Here is a 22,082-nt window from a genome sequence, read left to right as displayed (position 1 = left end):
AAATTCTGTGTGCTAACCACGACTAATCGGGACCTTTGCTTTCGTGGGGAACGGGCATCTCTGAAGAGCCCCCTCCCTCCCACCTCTCCCCCTTCGAACACATCACGGCCCTATTCAAAGCTTCAGTAATTACCTAGTCCTTCCTACCGAACTCTGCAGAAATGTCTTTACATACGTTGCTTAGTTAGTAATCCTGCAAGACAAGAAATGGTTCTTCAATAGTCTTACGAAGACCTGATTTCGAGATCCAGGCCGGAACCATTGTGAACTGTTCCAAGTTTGTTTTAAATTCGTTTATAAAAAATGGCTTTTTCTTCTTGCTGCAGTATTAGTATTTTTCCCAGACTTATTTCATCTTTACTGTGGAAGGCACATTGAACTGTGCTCTGGACTAAGAGACAAGGGTTTTTTTCCATCTATGAATCACAGATTTTAACAATTCATGTCAATTATTTAAGCTCACTAAATCACATTTTCATTAGACGAGGTATAAAAACAGCGACTATAACAGTTCAATCCTGAAAAACTTTACACCTAAAGAGAGGAACAAATGTTGTAGAAAGCAATAATGTACCTGTTACAATAGAACACACGTGGCACGAAGTATGTGGGGCAAAGCAATAGAAACGTGAGAACCTGGAAATATAGGACGAAACCCTCTACATTTGCAGAAAACCTTGGAGAAGATAAACACAAGCCGACCACTAGATGGGAAGACATGAAAATCGTAAGAATGGAAAAAAAACCACACACCACTTTATAAGGAACTTTTGAACTACACCAAACCAAAGCAGAAACTTTTAAATAACTAATGCACGTGAGAACTCACTTTTTACGTTGACAGAAATAAATAGCACAAAATCTCCAGTGGTGGTGATCAAAATATTCCCTTTCCCCTCACTGCCCCCTGGATCCCTTCAAATGATCTTTACCCTCATTACATTTCTCGAAACACCCACCGTCCCTGTTCACTTAAAGCAGTGACAGCTCCACATTTCTACAACTCCCTCCCCTCCTATCCTTTAAGTTCACTGAACTACTATCGTAACAAAAAGTCTCTGTGACAAATATGTTGTTCCCTCTCCCTCCGTCGCCTTGTTCTATACATTCTAATAATGAACAATAGTTGTGGAGATGCCATCAAAAGACAACCATTTTAAATGATTAGCCCATCATCAGCGAAGTCTTCCTACCACATAGTATGGACAGAACAAGCTCTGAAACAGCACGAATACGAAAGCTTCCAGTGTCAGTATGCGTCAAATTATGATTTATACAAATAAGACGTGAACCATTTTAAATTTACGATTAAAAAATCGGTTCAAATGGCTCTGAGCACTTCGGGACTTAACATCTGAGGCCATCAGCCCCCTAGACTTCGAACTACTTAAACCTAACTAACCTAAGGACATCACACACATCCATGCCCGAGGCAAGATTCGAATCTACGACCGTAGCAGCAGCGCGGTTCTGGAGTGAAGCGCCTAGAAACGCTCGGCCGCAACGGCCGGCTACGATTAATACAGGTAAAAAAATCATACTGAATATGCCTTTCGCATGAAATGCAAAACGCATCTCTGAATATACCAATACCGCAGCACGAGAATGGCATTTTGCTCAAACGAAAGTTCATATAAATGAAAGCGCTAGTTCGCTTTTGTTATACACTATTATTTTTATTGTGTTAATCGATTTTCGGCTTACAAGTCAGTAAAATGTCTGAAGATGGCCTTGGAAGCCGAAAAGCGGTTAACACAATAAAAGTAATACTGTAGAACAAAAACAAACTAGCCCTTTTCATTTATAATAATGTTGAACTACCAAGAACCGACGAAAGACTCAACGTGACAGTTCATATAGCTGCTGCTGAAAATGGCCACTCCAACGAACTTGTTACATGTTTTAGTATGAGTGGATCGAAAGAATCTGAAGTTGCTCGGCGTAAGTATCGTTTCAGCACTCATCTGAGTGACATCGAGGAGCTTAACTAAGAATGGGAAACCCGAAGCGTCTCGCTCGGGCCAGCTGATTTAGTTCAGGTTACTTGGCAGCGCGTTCGACGCTGTGACAACAGCCTTATCGACATTCGTTTCTTCATAGTGAAATCTTCTTCTCGAACCTACTTGCATTTCGCCAGACGTTCTTAGAACTGCCTCTATCTGCTCACTGCTGTCATCGACATTACTACTGGTCTGCTACTGCGACTGTCGTGGTGCAACCAGCTCCAGGGCCATAATACAAGCTGTGTGATCCAGCCCAGTCAGTTGTCACGACAGACCAAAGAGGAGAAATACAAGTAAAAATGTTAGGGGGAGGAGGAAAGGAGGGAGGGAGGGAGGGAGGGAGGGAGAGGAAAGGAGGGAGGGAGGGAGGGAGAGGAAAGGAGGGAGGGAGAGGGGAGACTGCAAAAACTGGCCCCACAGCCGGCGGTGTGCCTGGGTACGCAGGACTGCGCAACGCGCGGGTTACGTTCCTTGTTTATCATACGTATTAGCGACAGCCGAGCGACACCGCCGTGAGCCTTGCCCTGCATGATGAAAGCTTCCAAACTCCCAATAAGGAACTGTCAGAGATCTTCAGCTACCACCACCCTCTATCAAGACCTGCACTACTACATCCAATTAGCACTTTCCTTCTAACGACGTTACTGAACAAAACTTCACATGTCGGATTGATGAAGGAAACACAGTTCCACGCGTGGGGAAGGAATTCACTTAACATGTGCTAACAGTACACAGTGCGCATTAGCTATCGCGCAACGACTGACAGCAGACAGACAATTTCAAATGTTAGGTACGCCTGGGACAGCGTGCGTTATCAATGTTTCAAAACGCAGCACTGGGGCTCATACCTCGGATTCTATTTGTAATTGTAAGATAGGGTGAAGTGTTTTGGGTAGCCCTCGGGCTAGGGACATTGTGTACCCAACGGAACGACCGCCGTGTTATTGTGACTATCCTACAGCACAGGACCAAAGTTTGAATAACACACACTTCCTCCAGCTTAGGGATATGGAGCAAATCGGTTGGTTCTTTTTTGCATTAGATGTGGACTACGGTGCACCCTCAGGGATTTACGAAGGCACTATGTTCATGGATGATTCCTGAGACAAAACGAAAAATATGGTCTTTGGGTACCGAAACCGAGCCACGGATTCCAAGACGACTATGCACAGCAAAAGTACGCTTGTTCGCCCACTGCTTGAATACTGCTCAGCAGTGTGGGATCCGTACCAGATAGGGTTGATAGAAGAGATAGAGAAGATCCAACGAAGAGCAGCGCGCTTCGTTACAGGATCATTTAGTAATCGCGAAAGATAGATAAACTCCAGTGGAAGACTCTGCAGAAGACACGCTCAGTAGCTCGGTACGGGCTTTTGTTAAAGTTTCGAGAACATACCTTCACCTAAGAGTCAAGCAGTATATTGCTCCCTCCTACGTATATCTCGCGAAGAGACCATGAGGATAAAATCAGAGAGATTAGAGCCCACACAGAAGCATACCGACAATCCTCCTTTCCACGAACAATACGAGACTGGAGTAGAAGGGAGAACCGATAGAGGTACTCAAGGTACCCTCCGCCACACACCGTCAGGTGGCTTGCGGAGTATGGATGTAGATGTAGATGTAGAAAAGGCTATATGTACGATATATTTCTAAGGTCCTATCTCTAACAATGTTTAACACTTTTCTGATACCCTTATGTTTTCCGAGATACAGGTGTTCAAAGTTATCTTGCTTGTATACGCAAAATACGTATATAATATTCAAAGTGAGGCGCTGTGTGACAACACGGAGAAATATGCTGTCAAGTGTCTCCATTATTATCAGAAGGCTTCTGGGAACCCCGAGTTGTACTGAAACACATGCAAACTTTCTACCCCCGTAAAATCTCGTCTGAGGCGTAAAATTAGTTTTGCGTTATTTCAGTTTCACCTAAATAAACTATCAGAAATTTAGTGACCCATAAAGTTCTTTCCGTATGAATTATATGCTCTGCTGTGGTAGGAGAAAGAAGGGAACCGGCAGAACGCTCCTGTTTATTAAAAGACACACTGGAAAGTCGTGTACTGTACTGGCTGCTCCAGTCTACCTTCCTTAGTACCTTCAAAAGCCTGCCCAAAAATTTTGGCATACAAACGTATTAGCACTTTTTTATGCTGAGAGAGGAGGCGGCAGTGGCAGTGGGAAAGAGACGGGTAAAGTAATAAACACTTTAAGATAATAGACAGTGGTTGTGGTATAAAAAGAGCGAAGGAGACATTGCTAGCGTGTGTGGCTGTGACATACCAGATAGTAACAGAGAGAGAGAGAGAGAGAGAGAGAGAGAGAGAGAGAGAGAGAGAGAGTTGGGCTCAGTGAATGAGTGAGTGGGCAAATGGGAGGGGATGGGTATGAGCGACTTACAACGATGAAGTAGTGGGTGCGGGCGACTTACAGTTAGGATGTCTTATGGAAGTGAGGTGAGTTGAGTGTTAAAAAAGGCGCGAATATGTTCGCGTGCCAAAATTTTTGGGAAAATCTTTAAGGATGCTGAGGAAGGCAGAATGAAGCAGCTGGTACCTTTTTTAATTCAGAGCCTTTTATAGAGAAGTATATTCGTCTGTGTCCTGATAGTGAAACCAGCGGAGAAATCATGCTATGTTTCAATCACTGATCTTGACCAGATGGTGTGCACTTGAGGTGGGCGCGAGTAGACGAAGAGGTTCTATTTCCTTTCACTACGTAATCAGTGGGCACGCACTGGAGTCGATCACACTTATCAATTATCTACGAATATCTACCGGGAACATCTTAAGACTCCAATTTATTGAGAGAGGCCTTCAGGGAAGTGCAGTTCACGCACGAAACAAAGAGCTCATTCACGAAACCATTTTTCTACAAATTGTGTTACTATTAGGACACAGTTTATAAAACTTTTTTAGGTTTGCAAGAAAAACCATTTGTGTTGTATAAACAATCCCAGATCAGCAAAATTTCGTGGATCAATTTGCAGTCGTCAGTTCGCAGGCTAGTAACACAACGAAAGATTGTATTTCGTTTTGCACAAAAAAATGGTTCAAATGGCTCTGAGCACTATGGGACTCAACTGCTGAGGTCATTAGTCCCCTAGAACTTAGAACTAGTTAAACCTAAAGCCATCACAAACATCCATGCCCGAGGCAGGATTCGAACCTGCGACCGTAGCGGTCTTGCGGTTCCAGACTGTAGCGCCTCTAACAGCACGGCCACTTCGGCCGGCTCGTTTTGCACAAATGGAAGTTGAAAAGAAAGGAATAATAGAGAAGTATTAGTTAGCTCTCTCACACTGCTGAAGTTCGAAGTAATTTTTTCGATCTGTAGTTCAGGTTAAGGAGAATATCGGCGATTTAAGTACTGAGAACCGATATTGCTTCCGTAACAGTTCTTTTGGACGAGTACGACATGGAAATTCGAAGTATTTGCAGTGAACAGGTAAGTGATGAAGTTAAACTTTTGCCAATAATGACTGGATATCTGTTATAAAAATGCTATCCAGGCTTGAATAGCAGCAACTATAGAAATCGTGTATGTGCCTACACTGCCATGACAACTGCACACATGTTGAACATAAATAGTAAGACCATATAAATCAATTAGCAACACGTAATATTTGTCTGTCGACACAAAAAAAGAGTGTTCGTGGCTCAGTTCTAATGTATGACTAAGGCAAGATTGATGTCAGCTCTACCTTAGCAGACCGTGCAAATGCGTACACCTGGTTACGCTGTGTCGAACATTTCTGCACCGCTGTCTATCAATCGCTAAAAAAAATTGGACTCTTCACTTGTCTGCGTTCCTCGCCTTCCATCACGATGGAAGACATTAGCATTTTTACTGTGTACAGGGAAAGTTTCAAAGTCTCTCTTGACATTACAACCTTTGTCTTCCTTCACTTTCGACCACAAGGGGTGATTCCTCGGTCGTAACCTGACTGGCATCTAGAGGATACCAAGCTGATACGTCCAGTGGGGTGAACCACAAAAAAAAATCAGAATGGCCGGCCCGGGATTTGAACCACCTTCTCTCCTCTGTTCTTAGTTTTCGCAGTTGCGAAGAGGGTTTCGGTTATTGGAAACAAGGTAGCACTATACACTAATTGTCAGAGGTACACCGATCAGCCAAAACATTACTATTGCTCGCAGCGGCGTTGTATGGCGCCTGGAGGCGTTGCGTGCATGTAACGCAGTAATAGAACTATGTAAGCAGAGCAGACACGGCGGGAGATCACCCTACCGAAGAGATGGCCTGCAAGTGAGGAAATCCATTGAAATAAGCGACTTCGACAAAGGGAAGATTATTATTATTATTACGCAGAACCTGTGAACTAGTAACTACTCGAAAACGGCGAAGCTGGTCGAATGTTCACGGGCTACTGTCGTGAGCAGCTACGAAAAGAGGTAGGAGGACAGTGAAACTACCACTAGGCGCTAGATGGTTAGACGTCCACGACTCTTCACAGAACGTGGGGTAAGGAGGCTTGTCTGCTCTGTAAAGTAGGATTGACTGATCTGTGGCATCTCTGCTAAAAGAGTACAATGCTGGTGCACGGACAAGTGTTTTGGGGCACACCGTTATCGTACACTGTTGAACATGGAGCTCCGCAGCAGACCACCCCTCCGTGTTCACATGTTGACCCAACGACATCGTCAATTACGATTGCAATGGGCACGGGACGGGCCTGTTTTAGTAGTCGAAGACACGCTGACGACTACGAACCACCTGCATCTCTTTATGCTTCATGTCTCCCGGACGGCGATGTCATCTTTCAGCATTATAATGGTCCGTGTCTCCGAGCCAGAACCGTGCTACAGTGATTTGAGGAGCATTAAATGAACTCACGTTGATGACTCTGCGACCAGATTCGCCTGGTGTAAATCCTGTGGAACCCATCTGGGTCGCTATCGGGCGCCGTCACCGCGTACGCAAATCAGCGGCCCGTTATTAACGCTAATTACATGACTTGTGCGCAAACATCTAATACCACATACCTCCAGAAACCTATCAACAAACCGTAGGAACCCTAATACGCAGAATCCGTACTGTAGTTAGTTCCAAAGACGGACAAACAAGCGATTAAGCGGGTGGCTATAAAGTTTCTGCTACTCAGTGCCTTTTTGTAAGGTTTTACCTACATGATTTGCTAAAACAAAATATACCCATTTTTGCTTTAGCCGCAAGTGTTAGCTTGTCACGTAATTGCGCGTGTATCTTCATCTACAGTCATATACCGCGTTTCACTAATCCGTGCGTGGCATAGCGATCTTAATGCCATTATTAATCACTCTCTTTCCAGTTTCATTCAAGTAAGCAGCTATCCGCCTATTTATTCGCGTAGACGTATTAACACCCTGAACACTGGAGCAGCAACACTATCTTCTCGTTAATGTTTTCTGTATCAAATTAACGGCAACAATAGACCAGCTGACGAGCTAAGTATAGCCATACCCCTGTCATAACGCGCGGAACAACAGGAACAATCGCCTGACAGGGCACTTGGCATGGCGAACTGGTTTGCGACGAATTGCTGCACCAGGGAGGCCACAAGCGTGTTATTAGCCACGTTAAGTCCGCTTGCAGCCGACAATCACTTTACTCAAGCGTACCAGCAGGGCTCTCGCGGCGAGGAGAACGTGTGGCGAAAGTAGCGCAGCCTTCACACCCAGTGCGCACGCAAACGTGCATTTATATATAGAAGACCTCAGCGCAACCATCCCATGACGTGTCTTCTACTATCAACAGATATCCCCCCATCCTCTCTCTCTCTCTCTCTCTCTCTCTCTCTCTCTCTCTCTCTCTCTCTCTCTCTCTCAGAATAGGAGGTATCAGGACCGAAGTCTCCGATATCATTGATACATATAGCATCTGAGTATTCGACGATTGCAATGGAAGTACAATGACGTTTTATTAGGCACCTACAGTCCTGTATGGAACCCTGTGATGCAGCACGCCGACGATCATGTGATTAGACAGTGCTACGGTCTTGGTTTGTGTGTTTATCTTACTGTGTGTTGATGAGATTCATGCGCTACATCGTGCACCGGAGTACCCTGCCGCTATATGATTGCTGCACTGAATGTTGTAGCTGACAGCTTTTGTAGACACTAGACAGCTTCGACTGTAGCTTGGTCATGTACATAAATGACTATCACGTAACTTTGCTTAGATATCTTCCATGGTTATAAATTAAGCTAATTTTGGATAAGTAAATGAAACACGAATGAAAGTTTAGCTTGCGACAATAAAAATACACAACATTCTCACTACACAAAATAAATCCAAATAAGAGGAGTGTCACTTATGAGATTCCTCGCAGTGTGATAGAAGATTTCCTCTAACACTGTTGCTCCCTAAGCTGGGATAGATGCACTTGGATCACAATACCCACTACATCGGTTCTGTCCTCGTTTCTAAATCACGTTGTATTTGGTAACCGCAACAGTTCTTTATATAGAATAGTAATTTCACGTTGAAAACACAGAACAACGATTCAGTCGACCACTTATGTCAAAAAATAATTACACTCCCAAATGTCGCCCGTCCTTTCCGTCGAAGTCGAGGCTTGTTCAACGCATCGAAATTATGAGTTACAAGACACTACACAGAGGAGCAGAAATCTGAATAAATCAGACAGTCTAATAATGGCGATAACATTGAGGAGAAACAAGAGACGACTGTAAATGAAAAGAGGTGAAGTGAAAAAACAAGACAAAAATAACGGGAATAAGAAAAGAAACCTCTAATGCTTTATGCATATATTTGTTAATTTTACCCAGAACAATGAAAGGATATTAATTGTCCTTGCTAGCGGTTGTGGAAGAATGCAGCACCTATTCTTATTTTTTTTTTTCTTTACAGAAGAGGCACTGCCTAGGAGTTGTCTTTCTTCCTGTACTTTGACAGATTTTAGCTTTAAGGTTCTAATTGTCGTTATTGATAAACATACTTTAAAAAACAGAGTAACAATACTTGGATCTCTATCCCTTCATGTCTTTTTGCAGATGTGCACCCTAAAATCCTGTTTAGATTGTACTTTTTTGCTGTAATTTTATAAGAGTTCAATATTGCATTTGCGACACACACACGAGGAAAAATATTGCACATTACTTACACAACAGCCACGTTGCAGGAAGTTCTAGGTCGGCTACACACTTTGCGGAAGTGTTAGTACTAAACCCGAAAGACAGGCACAGCACTACATACAGAGCGAACATTAATGAAACCGACGAACTGCAGGCACGGATTCCTGACTGGAAATGGAGGCAAAACGGTCCTTATGAACATGTGCCCTGAAATTGACGGTGTGAATGCTACGACAACAAATCGTCCCGGAACACAGCACAGAGCTGCATCGCATTCACGTCACAACAGATGTTCAAAGTGGCCGTCATGGGCTGCAATGTACGTGTTCACACTTCGCACCATTTATTAGCACACACTTTCGCACGTTCGGCCCTCTCTCCGCATAGCATCACAGGCGTCGTACAGACCCTTTAACAGCGTTTCCTCATCAGTATCTGGTTCAGCATACCCAACGTTTTTCATATGCCCCGGAGGGAAACTCCAAGGACACAGTCCGGCACACAGTTTTAATCTGCCAGGAAATTTCATATCAGCGCACACTCCGCCGCAGAGTGAAAAATCTCATTCTGGAAACATCTCCCAGGCTGTGGCTAAACCATGTCTCCGCAATATCCTTTCTTTCAGGAGTGCTAGTTCTACAAAGTTCGCAGGAGAACTTCTGTACGGTTTGGAAGGTAGGAGACGAGATACTGACAGAAGTGAAGCTGTGAGGACGGGGCATGATTCGTGCTTGGGTAGCTCAGTTGGTAGAGCATTTGCCCGCGAAAGGCAAAGGTCCCGAGTTCGAGTCTCGGTCCGGCACACGGTTTTAATCTGCCAGGAAGTTTCAAACTCCAGGGAGTTTAAGCGCGGTGATCAAGTAGGCCATGCTACAGGCCCTCCGCGTCCTATCAAACGTCCGGGAAAGATGATTAGGTGTCTGCGAACTGTAATGCGTAAGTGGGGTGGTGCATCGTCATGTTGAAACCACATAACCTGTTTTATTTCCAAAGGCACATTCTCAAGCAGCGCAAGCAGAGTAGTCCGCAGGAAGTCCAGGTACTTCACTCCGTCAAGACGTTGTGGAATAATAACCGGTCCAAATACGTGATCGCCAAGAATCCTTGGCCCCACACAGATGCTGATACCACGCCTCAACCATTCTCCGAAAATTGTCCGTAGCCCACAGACGCCGATTACGTAGATTGATGATGCCATTTCTGGTAAAGATTGCTTCGTCGGTAAAGAGGGCTGATGAGAAATCTCATAATTGTGATGGTCTGGTGCAAAAACTATCAACAAAGTCCTTCCCGCAGAGGGAAATCCGCTGCTGATAATCCTTGCACTCTTTTCAGGTGACAGGGAGAGTAGGGGTTCTCATGCAGGATACATATATTCGTATTTTTGTTTACACCTTGTTGGCTGGCTACTTGCTCGGAGCTTGTGCTAGGGTTCGTCACAATATCCTGTAGATCCTGGTCCTCCAAATCGGGTGCACACACAGCCCGCCTCCTCCCTGCACGTTCGTCTGTCTGGAAGGACCCATGATGCGCAAACGCCCAAAAAAGGGCTTGAAATGTGTGTCACAAATCCAAAGGAGTGACATATCTAAATCAAGTATTCGTGATGTTCACCACAACATTTTGAGTATGAGGTAACTGCGTGTAAGGTTTGTCCAGCACACTGACTCCCGAACAAAGCCAACGATAGGTGGACGCCTGTTGCAACTTGATTGAAATGTAAAGCGCAACCAATTCTTTTCTGAAAAATATCACCATGTGTGAAGAGATTTATCAACACGAACCTATCACAAAATGACAAATGGCAGTAATTCATATTAAAGGTCAACGTTTTGACGATATAACCGACGTTCAAGCTAACATGAGAGCGAGTTGAACAATATCCCAAAAAAGGGCTTTTTCGACAGATTCATATGGTTGTACGAACGTTCTGGGCGTTGCACTAGAGTGGCACTGGGTGGGGGGTGGGGAGCAGATAAGAGGTATGTAGAACAACTAAAGCATTAAGAGCACTCTCTCAACTTTTCATCTTAACTGTTCCCTAGTTTTCATAAATCATGCCTCTAATCTTTTTTGCACTGACGACTGTGATGCTAGTGAATCACACGAGTCTTCAGACGGTACAACCAGCAGTGGTGATCGGCGGAGGGGCACACCATTCACTGTGCAGCTGAGAGTGCACTATTCCGAAACTTATTGTGTGTGCCAGACCAATACTCAAATTCGAAACCCGTCTGGGCTAATGAGGCACGACCCGCCACCACGACTTCACTTCTTCCAGCACCCCTCTCCTACTCTGCCACCTTCAAAGGAGGTGTCCCGCATGCCTTGCTTGACTAGTACTTCGAGCATAAAGAATATAGCGGAGAAATAGCGTAGCTGGGTCTTGGGCTGATTGCATCACGCGGATCCTTCATCCTTTTAAGAGGTTCATAGGTAAACCGACATAATGTATCTAATAAACAGTATAAAATTAACGCTTGTCCGTCACTGTTTCTACACTTTTTGTGATTATACAACGAATTAGTCCCTCGATTCCAGTGCTACGGGAGATTCATGTCACGAAATCTACGTTAAATATCGTTCCGGCAAAGATCCCTAAAATGATGTAAAAAAATTATATCTTCATCGGTTTCGTTACAACTTAATTGAAAGCAATATGTCGTTGATAAATAGTTAGAAGCCACTTCTTTATAAGCGGATCCGACGAATTGTGCTCTTACGTCATGTTGTTGTTGTTGTTGCGGTCTTCAGTGCTGAGACTGGTTTGATGCAGCTCTCCATGCTACTCTATCCTGTGCAAGCTTTTTCATCTCCCAGTACCTACTGCAACCTACATCCTTCTGAATCTGCTTAGTGTATTCATCTCTTGGTCTCCCTCTACGATTTTTACCCTCCACGCTGCCCTCCAATACTAAATTGGTGATCCCTTGATGCCTCAGAACATGTCCTACCAACCGATCCCTTCTTCTGGTCAAGTTGCGCCACAAACTTCTCTTCTCCCCAATCCTATTCAATACTTCCTCATTAGTTATGTGATCTACCCATCTAATCTTCAGCATTCTTCTGTAGCACCACATTTCGAAAGCTTCTATTCTCTTCTTGTCCAAACTATTTATCGTCCATGTTTCACTTCCATACATGGCTACACTCCATACAAATACTTTGAGAAATGACTTCCTGACACTTAAATCAATACTGGATGTTAACAAATTTCTCTTCTTCAGAAACGCTTTCCTTGCCATTGCCAGCCTACATTTTATATCCTCTCTACTTCGACCATCATCAGTTATTTTGCTCCCCAAATAGCAAAACTCCTTTACTACTTTAAGTGCCTCATTTACGTCATAGAGTGTGGGAAAGGATGGGTATGTGAGGCCTCTATTTACGAACTGGGATAGAGAAGAATTTCATGTACATCGACATACTTACTCGGCAAGTCATCAAATAGTGAATAGTTGAGTGTACCTTGTACCACTACTAGTCATTTCTGTTTCTGTTTTACTCGCAAATCAAGCGCGGAAAACTAAGTCTAATGCTCCGAATGAGCCATAATTTGTGGTCCTTAAGCAATATCTACGTTGGCGGCAGTAGAATCGTTCTGTAATCATATCAGCATCAAATGCTGAATCTCTAAATTTTAACAATAGTGTTCCGCGAAAAGACCGTGGTCTTGCCTCCAGGGATTCCCACTTGAGCTCACGAAGCATCTCCATAATACTTGCGTGCTGATCGAGCCTATCTGTAACAAATCTAGGAGCCCGTCTCTGAATTGATTCCATCTCCCTTTAATCCGACCTGGTGGGGATTCCAGATAATCTAGCAGTGCTGAAGAATTGGTCGCATGAGTGTTCTATGAGAAAATAAAAGTCACCAGGGCGAGTGGATATGACTGGACGTGAATGTATGCATATAACCATACCCCGCGACGCGCACACCACGTTTAAGCCCGCCACGTGATCCACACGCAGTGCGGGCAGTGTTGTGTGAGTGGAACAGTGCAAAGCGGAAGATGGTATTCACAGTGGAGCAGTGGGTGTTCGTTGTGGAAAGTTACGTGACAACGAAGTCGTGGAAACGGCGTGGTCCAGTTTTCTGCTCAGAACTTTAATGGTGTCAAAGTGCCAGCAAAGAGTGCAGTGCAACGCTTAGTCAGAAAATGGCATCAGACGGAATCTGTTTTGAACAAGTCAAAAAACATTCCGAAATGTGACCGCACACCAGAAAATGTGTTGCAGTTCACCAGGAAAAGCTTCAGTGTCGAACCAAATCAAGCAGAAGTCTGTCGCACGAAACCGGCATGTCCCGTCGATCGTGCGGCCGAATACTCTTACTTGACATGCACATGCATTCCTGCCGAGTGTGTGGTGTTCATGCATTAAAACCAGCAGATGTTCCTCAGCGCCTCCAGGTTGGTGAGTGGCTGTTCTTTATGTCTGATTATGCCTGGTTTCACTTGAGTGCTTATGTCAACTCACAGGATCACAGGTTCTGGGCAGCGGAGAATCCGAATAACTTCCACAAAACATCATTGCATGATCAGAAGGTGTGCAACGTCGGCAGGCCGGATTTTTGGTCCCATCTTCTTTCATCAGACGCTGACTTCAGCGCGTTTCATGAGCAACACTTTGAAACCATATGTGGCAGCGTTAACGGAGGAAGTGAAGACCTACAGCTACTTCCGACTGCCCGTATAGCCGACCGAACCTTGGAGCACGTTTACACCATCTTCACGACTGAAAATTGTTAGCAGAGGTCAGTCTGGTCGCGGCCCTAGCTGCCCACCCAGGTCGCTTGATCTGTTGGTGAGCGATTCCTTTGTGTGGGGAGTTATCAGGTCTAAAGTGTATCGCAACAATCCTCATAGTCTTCAAGAACTAAAGCAGAACATTTCGGTTGAGACAGCAGCAATTCAAGCAGTTCAGCTTCGATCCGTCTGCAGCAACTTTCTGACCAGGGTCCAAAAGTGCCAAGAGATGAATGGTTGTCAATTTCAACATCATCTATAGTCAGGTTAATACTGTATTTCCTTTTCTCTGCTGTGTTTCTTTGTAACCTGGAACTCTATTTTTCGGGCCACTTTTATTTGCCCCACCCTGTAGATGAGCTATACTTTCCTATAATTTTCCCAATAAACCGAAGTCGAATATTCGCCTTCCCTACCACTATCGCTATGTGCTTGTCCGATTTCGTATCGTTTTGCAACGTTACGCCTATTTATTTATACACTGGTGTCCAAAATTAAAACAAAACGAAATTTTAGAAGGTTACGTTTATTTTGCTACACAACAGTAGAATCAGGTGATAGTAAAGTAGAAACAATATAAAGAATACAGAACGTAAACAACTGCAACATGTGTAACGGTAGACAAAAATGTTTTCGTTTTTTCCAACGCAACGGATTTACACGTATTCCGACAACTGGTTAAAGCGTTCAGTATCGGGTGTGACCACCTCCATCAGCAGTACAGGGCTGACAAACGACGGGACATGCTGTGAATGACAAAGTCTCATGTTGAGGCAGTAACGCCCATTCTTCCTGCAGCGCAGCTCGCAAATCGTGGAGAGTGGTTGGTGGATGCTGACGTGACGCAACCCGTGACCCTACTGCATCCAAGACGTGCCCTATCGGTTTCAAATCGGGAGGGCGAGCAGGCCACGCCATGCGTGCAGTATCTTCCGTTTCCACGGAAACATCAACCACCCGTGCTCTACGAGGTCGAGTATTATCGTCCAGCAATTCGAAGTCTTGCAACAATCGCATATGAGGTCCCACGATCTCGTCACGATACCTGACAGCTATTAAACCTTGCCGATTTAACCGTACGATTTCACGAAGAGATGCTCCAGTGGTCAACAAAATCCCTGCCCACACCGTCACGAATCCTCCTCGATAAGTCTCTTTCCACAATTTTTCGGTCCCTAAATCGTGTTTCACGTTCCCTCCAGATGTGAATCCGTCGTGAGTCACTCTCCGGACCAAATCGGGACTCAACTGTGAAAAGAGCATTGGCCCACTGTTCGGCCGTCCAGGTGGCGTGTTGACTGCTCCACTCTAGACGTTCCCTTCCGTGAAGACACGTCAGAGGTACTCATACAGCAGGTCTCTGACAATGAAGGTCACTCTGCCGACGCCTTCTTTACACCGTCTGTCTCTATACAACACGTCTAGTGGATGCTGCGATTCCGATGCCAGTTGCCGTGCAGTATCAAGGTGGTACCGTCGTGCCCTTACAGCCAAACAACGGTCCTCTCTCTGATGTTACACGTGATCGGCACCTCTCTGGTCTACATCTACATCTACATTTATACTCCGCAAGCCACCCAACGGTGTGTGGCTGAGAGCACTTTACGTGCCACTGTCATTACCTCCCTTTCCTGTTCCAGTCGTGTATGGTTCGCGGGAAGAACGACTGTCTGAAAGCCTCCGTGCGCGCTCTAATCTCTCTAATTTTACATTCGTGATCTCCTCGGGAGGTATGAGTCTTCGGGACACAGTTTCGATCTCTATGAACTGTCGCCACATCCGAAAAACAACCGAACGATTCACATTAAGCCATCGGGCCACATCAGTTTGCGAGTGTCGTCCTTCCATTCTTCTCATGGGCTTCCATCGCAGAGAGCTTGGCAGGCGTCTTCTCTGTGCCATACTGCACCGTCTGTGACACTGTACACAGGGACTGTGGGAGTACCCGTCAAACGCTATACCGTTTGATGGGTGCCCTGATGTCCTCGTCGGCGTGGTTGTCCATTGACCGGGATGCCGTGCAGGACACGATCGTACGGTCATCTGTTGACAGGTTTTATTATTATATCGTGACACAGAACGGGGAAATAGTGGCTTGTTGCTTCAATTTTGGACACTAGTGTATTCGCTGTAGCTCCGTGATAGATCCAGAGGCACACGTGATACACGTACTATAGAGCTTCGTGCATTCTGTAAACTTACTCGTGCATTCATGAGCAGAAGTTTGTAAGACATAAGCTAGAGTGTTAAAAATTCTAAAAATATCGTACAGTTAAGTACAAATACAGGAACAAAATATGCTGAAAGCACCAAAATGGGCTAGAGTGAACAGAGCTATGGAACCAGTCATAAAAGCGTGGTATAACGATTGTAGAACGCAAGATAAATTTGACGGGAGCGCCGCAAATGCGAGGCATAGGGTGTGGCGAACGAAGTGAAGATCGGCTCTGTCGGGCGTCGCAGAGACGGATATAGGATGACCGGAAATAGCCCACCCAGCTCATTGTTGAAAATAAATATTTCTCAGACGTGAAACATCCGTATATTTATACATGCACTCGCTTTCTTGGCATTATAGAACTGTTAAAATCTTCCTCAGCACTCCTGTTATCCGCTAATTATTTTAAACTTAATGTATCTGGTATGCATGTACGAACCAGTAGGCCATTTTAAGACTGAACTCAAGCTCGCTATTTAGAGTTCATATTCTCCAACCTGCTGCTCTTTAACATTAACCAACGCTAATTGCTGCATTAGTGATATCCAGAAGAATCATGTGACCTTGAAAATCTCACCCGAGAACTGTTACATACAAAGAGGATTACTCTCTTTTTCCCCCCGCAACTACAATTTCAAACTGAAGAGAAAGACCGACGGTGCCTAATATGCTCGTGTGCCTGTGTCTTCCGATATTAATATTACCCTTCTGACACACTGAAGATTGTATAAAGATCTCCAACGAACCTCGCATGCTTCAGGTTTCACATAGGGGCAAGGCAGAGAAGAAGGAATCACAAAATGGGAAAGGGAAAAATGATGAGAGATTGTGGATAATTAGAGGAAGTGGTCATAACTTTGATAATATTGACTATTTAACCAACAATCTGCGGTACCTTTTTTTGAAGCGCTATTCCGGAACGAAAGTAAGACAAAATTCTCTCCATTATGTTGATGGTGCACGTCAAATGTGTGCAACAGTGTGAATCTTTTAGATTGTTTGTTAAATTAGAACTTTTTCCTGGAAAGTCAGTATCTTTGGGCTAATCAGACAAAAGCTTGTCGTTAGCGTTATCAGTTCAGCCTTTTCGAGTCTTACGTAGGACTACTTCCGTATAAACGCACCAGTTCGTTTAAACTATGACGCCCGCCCTGTCTTTCGGTCTCTTTCTTAGTGCTGTCGAATGCATTCATTCAACAAGTGCAATATCAGTCTACTCAGCCTCATGATGCTTCGCAAAAAAGCCACGCAATGCTTTCGCAGAAACCCGTGTCACTTGCGTTTCCGTGAAATGCTTACGTAACCATGCTCATTCATGTCGCTATTCTACGTTTACGTGAATGAACTTGCTAGCAACTCACTGACAGTAAATATTGTCTTTTAGTATGCAGGAGATCCAATAATTTGTGCTTAGAACACCGTGTGTATTCTATTGTTTAAGAAAAGCGCCGTACAATTAAGTGGACCAAAAGAATAATGTTCTAAACACACTGCTATTGTTAGACTACCGAAAATGATGGATGCAGTAAAACTGTCAGTTTGACTTCCTAGAATCTAATGTCGAAATAACTAGCGATGCACCTCTTGTCATCTTGGCTTGGCGATTCAGCGGCGAACACTCCCCGCCCCTTCCGTCTTCTCAGAAAAAGGAAGATCGAAGTTGATAGATCGTCTCGTCGACAACAAGGTCATTTGAGACTGAGAAATAGCTCTGACTGGGAAAGGAAATCGGCCGTCACCTGTCAAAGGAACCATCCCGACGTTTGTCCCTAGCGATTTAGGAGAATCACGCAAATCTGACCACCGTCCGCGCGAAACCGAGTTCAGTGGGCTGCGCACAAAGCCAGAGACGAATATCACTAACGGGCATTTGCATATTTGTATGCAAAATGATCTACCCGAGGCCAACCTTCCAGATGCCATCCTCTCGATGTACGAACATCCAGCTTCCTAATAATTTCCAAGTGGTCCAGTCAACAACACACGACACGAACGACATTTGCGTTAACGTGTAGCGAGGGGTTTAGCGGGCGGGGAGGGGGGGGGGGGGGGGAGGGGAGAGAACCTATCCCTATAAGCGTTACTGCGACGACTTCAGGAAAGTCGAAATACCAGTTGGGGGCAGGAACTGGTCAATAACTGTCATTCTGCCCACAGGCATGCCTGAAATGCAACACATCCAGATGGAAATAATACTTTGTATTACTACGACGGTTCTAACGTAGATGCTCATAATTTTCTTCTGTTGATATTCACAGCTTCTTAATTCGTTAGCTGCTGTTATTATTCTAACTGATATTTAACTGTAGCAGACTGACTCCGCTGATGCGGTCGGAAATTTTATACACGCAAATTAGCAGGTTTTGCATTTATTGCTTATGCATAAACTGAGGATTGACAACGACGATTTCCATGTGCATTTTCTTTTTCGGTATCCTCCATCCTGCCGAAGTCTTCGTTATATCCTTGTATTTCAGTAGTTCTTCTAGAACAAACGGAGTGCACTAATTGTCAGCTTCAGCCAGAACTGGAGTTTCACTGAAATAAATGACGCTGTCGCCGCTCGTTAATGCGTTTTTTGCCAAAACAGGATATTTTTTAAGTCCTCGCCTGCATTATTTCTCGGGCTCCAGCACACCAGTACCCACAAAACGTCTGCCCAAATTACTGTGGAATATGGTACATTCCCGACGCCTATATCACGTCGGTTCCCCACATACTTTGGTTTGTACACAATTTTTCACTAAGAACGGAGTTTAAACGTTGCACGCAGGCCGCGGGCTAGCGCAGGAGGAACAAAGTAATCTGAGATAGTCATCATTTACGTGACTTCTACAATGATGCCAGGAGGAATTGCCGATTGGTTTCATCAGCAATAGCGGAAGAACGACGGCGTGTGGCCCGGAAACCGCCTCCAGCTGATGGCTTCGTGCAGCACGACACCGCCGCAGCTCTCGCCGCCGCCTCTGACGTAATGCTCTCATCCAACGAAGCATCACCACGTGTTTTCTTTTACAAAGCTACTTTGTGCCTAGTAACTATTTAAATCTTCCGCTACGATAGGAGGCAATATAGGACTTTTATATTTCACATTCAACAATACGTTTATCAAACAGAAGTAAACTCCGTGTGGTAAAAACTTATTTTAATGATTGCCACCCTATCCCGCGTATCATGTCCGTGACACACACACTCTCCGATTTTCGCGATAATACACTGTTCAGTCACATTAATGAAACCACCATATATGTTTGACGTCAACGTGTAATAGCCACCCACAGACGGTAGGTGACAGAACTAGCAGTGGAGCGTACATAAGGCTTGCTGGCGGATGCAGAAAACATGGTAGTCGTTGTCGTAAAGCGGAGACGGAGCGATTTACCTGACGTCCAAAACGACGTGATCATTAGCTTTCGGATCACGGATGGAAGCACTTCCGAAATAGCAAGTCTGTAAGTTGTTCGCGTGCCGCCGTAGTGGAAGTAGCCTATACCGTGCATGGCAATATTGTCCAAAACCGGCGCCGAGGCAACCGTGATGCACCACTGGCCATAGGTAACAGGGATGAACGACGGCTGCGGAGATGTCTACGAGCGAGTAGACGTGCAACTGTTGAGCAACTGAAAATGCAGATGAACGAAGGGGGCTACCAATCGTCTCCCCTTAACGACCGTTCACCGAACGTTGCTGTGTATTGGCCTCCGCAGCAAGCACCTGGTTTATGCATCCATCTTCACTGCTGTTCATCGGCGACGAACGCAGCTGCATATTCACTCAGTGGCGACTGGTGGCTTTTTCGTATGTTTCACATTTCATGCTTCATCATACAGATGGCCGTTGGCGTTTACGGCGAGAAACATCTGAAAGCAAACACCCTGCAACAATCGTCGGAAGGGTCCAGGCCAGAGGAGGGAGTCAGCGGAATGTTTTCGTGGCATTCCCTGGGTGATCTAGCCATTCTGGAGGGCACAATGGATCAACTCAAGTATGCATCTATTCTTCGGGACATTATCCATCGATACATGCAGTTTTTTTTTCCTTGGCACGATGGCATCTACCAGTAGAACAACGCAACGAGTCACTCAGCTCGTAGTCTACGTGTGTAGTTCGATGACCAGAATGAGTTTATTGTTCTCCCCTGAGCACCGTTCTCCCCGGATTTAAACCCAATCGAGAACCTGTGGCAGCACCTCGATAGGGCTGCGGCATGCCTCCACATTCCAGAACATTTACGTCTCTCAGTGATCAGGCTTTTGGCGGATCACCATGTGACTCGCAACGGTCGCAGGTTCGAATCCTGCCTCGGGCATGGATGTGTGTTATGTCCTTAGGTTAGTTAGGTTTAAGTAGTTCTAAGTTCTAGGGGACTGATGACCACAGCAGTTAAGTCTCATAGTGCTCAGAGCCATTCGAACCATGTGACTGGACAATGTACAAAACAAGCTGTCTTCCTTTGAACTTTTACTGTGTCCTCAGTCAATCCTGTCTGGTAAGGATCCGATACCGCATATGAAGTAATACATTCATTGCGATGATGAACGAAGTTCTTGACCTTAATTCCAAGGTGCTGAATGACGAAGCAATATATCGCATTCGTTTACTCACAGCACACTTCAGTTTTAGCCGACACGGTTTCTGTACTGTCCTTGCTCTAACAAACGAAGTACCCATCTTCTATAGCTATTCCCTCAATTTAATTATTTCAAAATATGGTGATGTGTATGTTCTGCTATCCATCACGGTCATTTCTCTGGCATACTGCGTTTGTGTGTCATCTATGTCTGAAGGTTAACGACTCTTAAGATTACAGAAAATTTTGACCATTAGATTCTCAAGTGCGATGTAAGATGCTAAACATTTGCTTGAGACAACACATATAGTACTTCCAGAGCCATATTTCCTAGAATAGAAGTTGCTTTGTTGTACATTCTTCCTTTATTCGTTATCGAACTGCAGATGAGGAATTTCAGTGAAGTGGTTAAAGCACAGCGGAATGGAGCAGCTGGTGTTCTGGATAACGCCATCACTGTGGATTTTGATCTTAGAATCCTTCAGTGCTGATACACCGCGAATGACTTAACATGTCTACATGTTGTCCAAGTCAAGTGCACACGTTGTTCAGTTCCGTTGCAATGTGTTGTGTTTTAATCGCTTCACTGGAACTCCAAAGCCGCACATCGATAATGATCAAGGGAATAATCTACGACAACATAGCAGCCTCTGTTTTGGGAAATGTGACTTTGCGGGAATCTCATATGTCAACTTACGGCGTTTAACGCGAAAGTGTATCTTCTTGCCAATTAATGCCTCGTGCATGTCTCCTGTACACTAACCGGTTACAATTGTCCGTTGCGGTTCTGTTTCCTGCAGCGAGCTGTGTTTCTAGAGTCTTTATAGCTTTTAAATTTCAATCATAGATTGTATAAGACAGCGTATATGCAACTTAGCGCGACTCCGATGCGGGTAAATAAGAACCCGTCTGTAGGTAAGGAATTCGTGTGGCTTTCGTGTCTTTCCGACGTGTGGTGTGGCAAACGCGGAAACGTTAATTATGGCGACGTTATTAGTAAACGCGCCCAACAGGACCAAAGTTGTGCTATTCCTTTCTTGGTTGCCGAAGGACCAACACCGGTAGATATCCATCCGAGAAAGTTGCGCCAACCGTAGTGGGAGGCACTCGAGCACCCGCCTATAGTTCTCATCTTTCTCCACGTGATTATGACGCCTTCGGTCCTTAAAAAGCCTTGAAGGGTCGAAGATTCCTGTCAGACGAGGATACGCAGCAGGCAGCTACGGACTTCTTCATGCAGCGGGACACGGTCTTTCGCCAAACGGCAATCTTCAACCTGGTGCGTCGGTGGAATGATTGCCTCAATGCTTACGGCGATTTTGCCTGATTGGCTCACCGATTCTGGACTGTACGGCCTTCGAACGTAACTTTTCTGATCGTTCCTTATATACAAACTTAGTTTTAAAGATAAAGGACTGGTGTATAATAGAGCAGACATCACCGTACT

At 44.9% G+C, this 22,082-nt stretch overlaps 1 protein-coding gene and 1 non-coding gene across 3 annotated transcripts in view; one reads left to right on the top strand and one right to left on the bottom strand.

Annotated features, from left to right (window-relative positions):
- LOC126470198 (uncharacterized) overlaps positions 1–22,082 on the bottom strand; it is a 269,851-nt gene that overhangs the window by 87,097 nt on the left and 160,672 nt on the right. The window lies entirely within an intron of this gene.
- Positions 9,829–9,903, top strand: Trnas-cga (transfer RNA serine (anticodon CGA)). Its single transcript has one exon. It is a non-coding gene; the product is annotated as a tRNA-Ser (tRNA).

This window comes from Schistocerca serialis, chromosome 3, assembly GCF_023864345.2.
Source record: "Schistocerca serialis cubense isolate TAMUIC-IGC-003099 chromosome 3, iqSchSeri2.2, whole genome shotgun sequence".
NCBI classification, from domain to species: domain Eukaryota; kingdom Metazoa; phylum Arthropoda; class Insecta; order Orthoptera; family Acrididae; genus Schistocerca; species Schistocerca serialis.
This window is presented reverse-complemented; position numbering and strand designations above follow the sequence as displayed.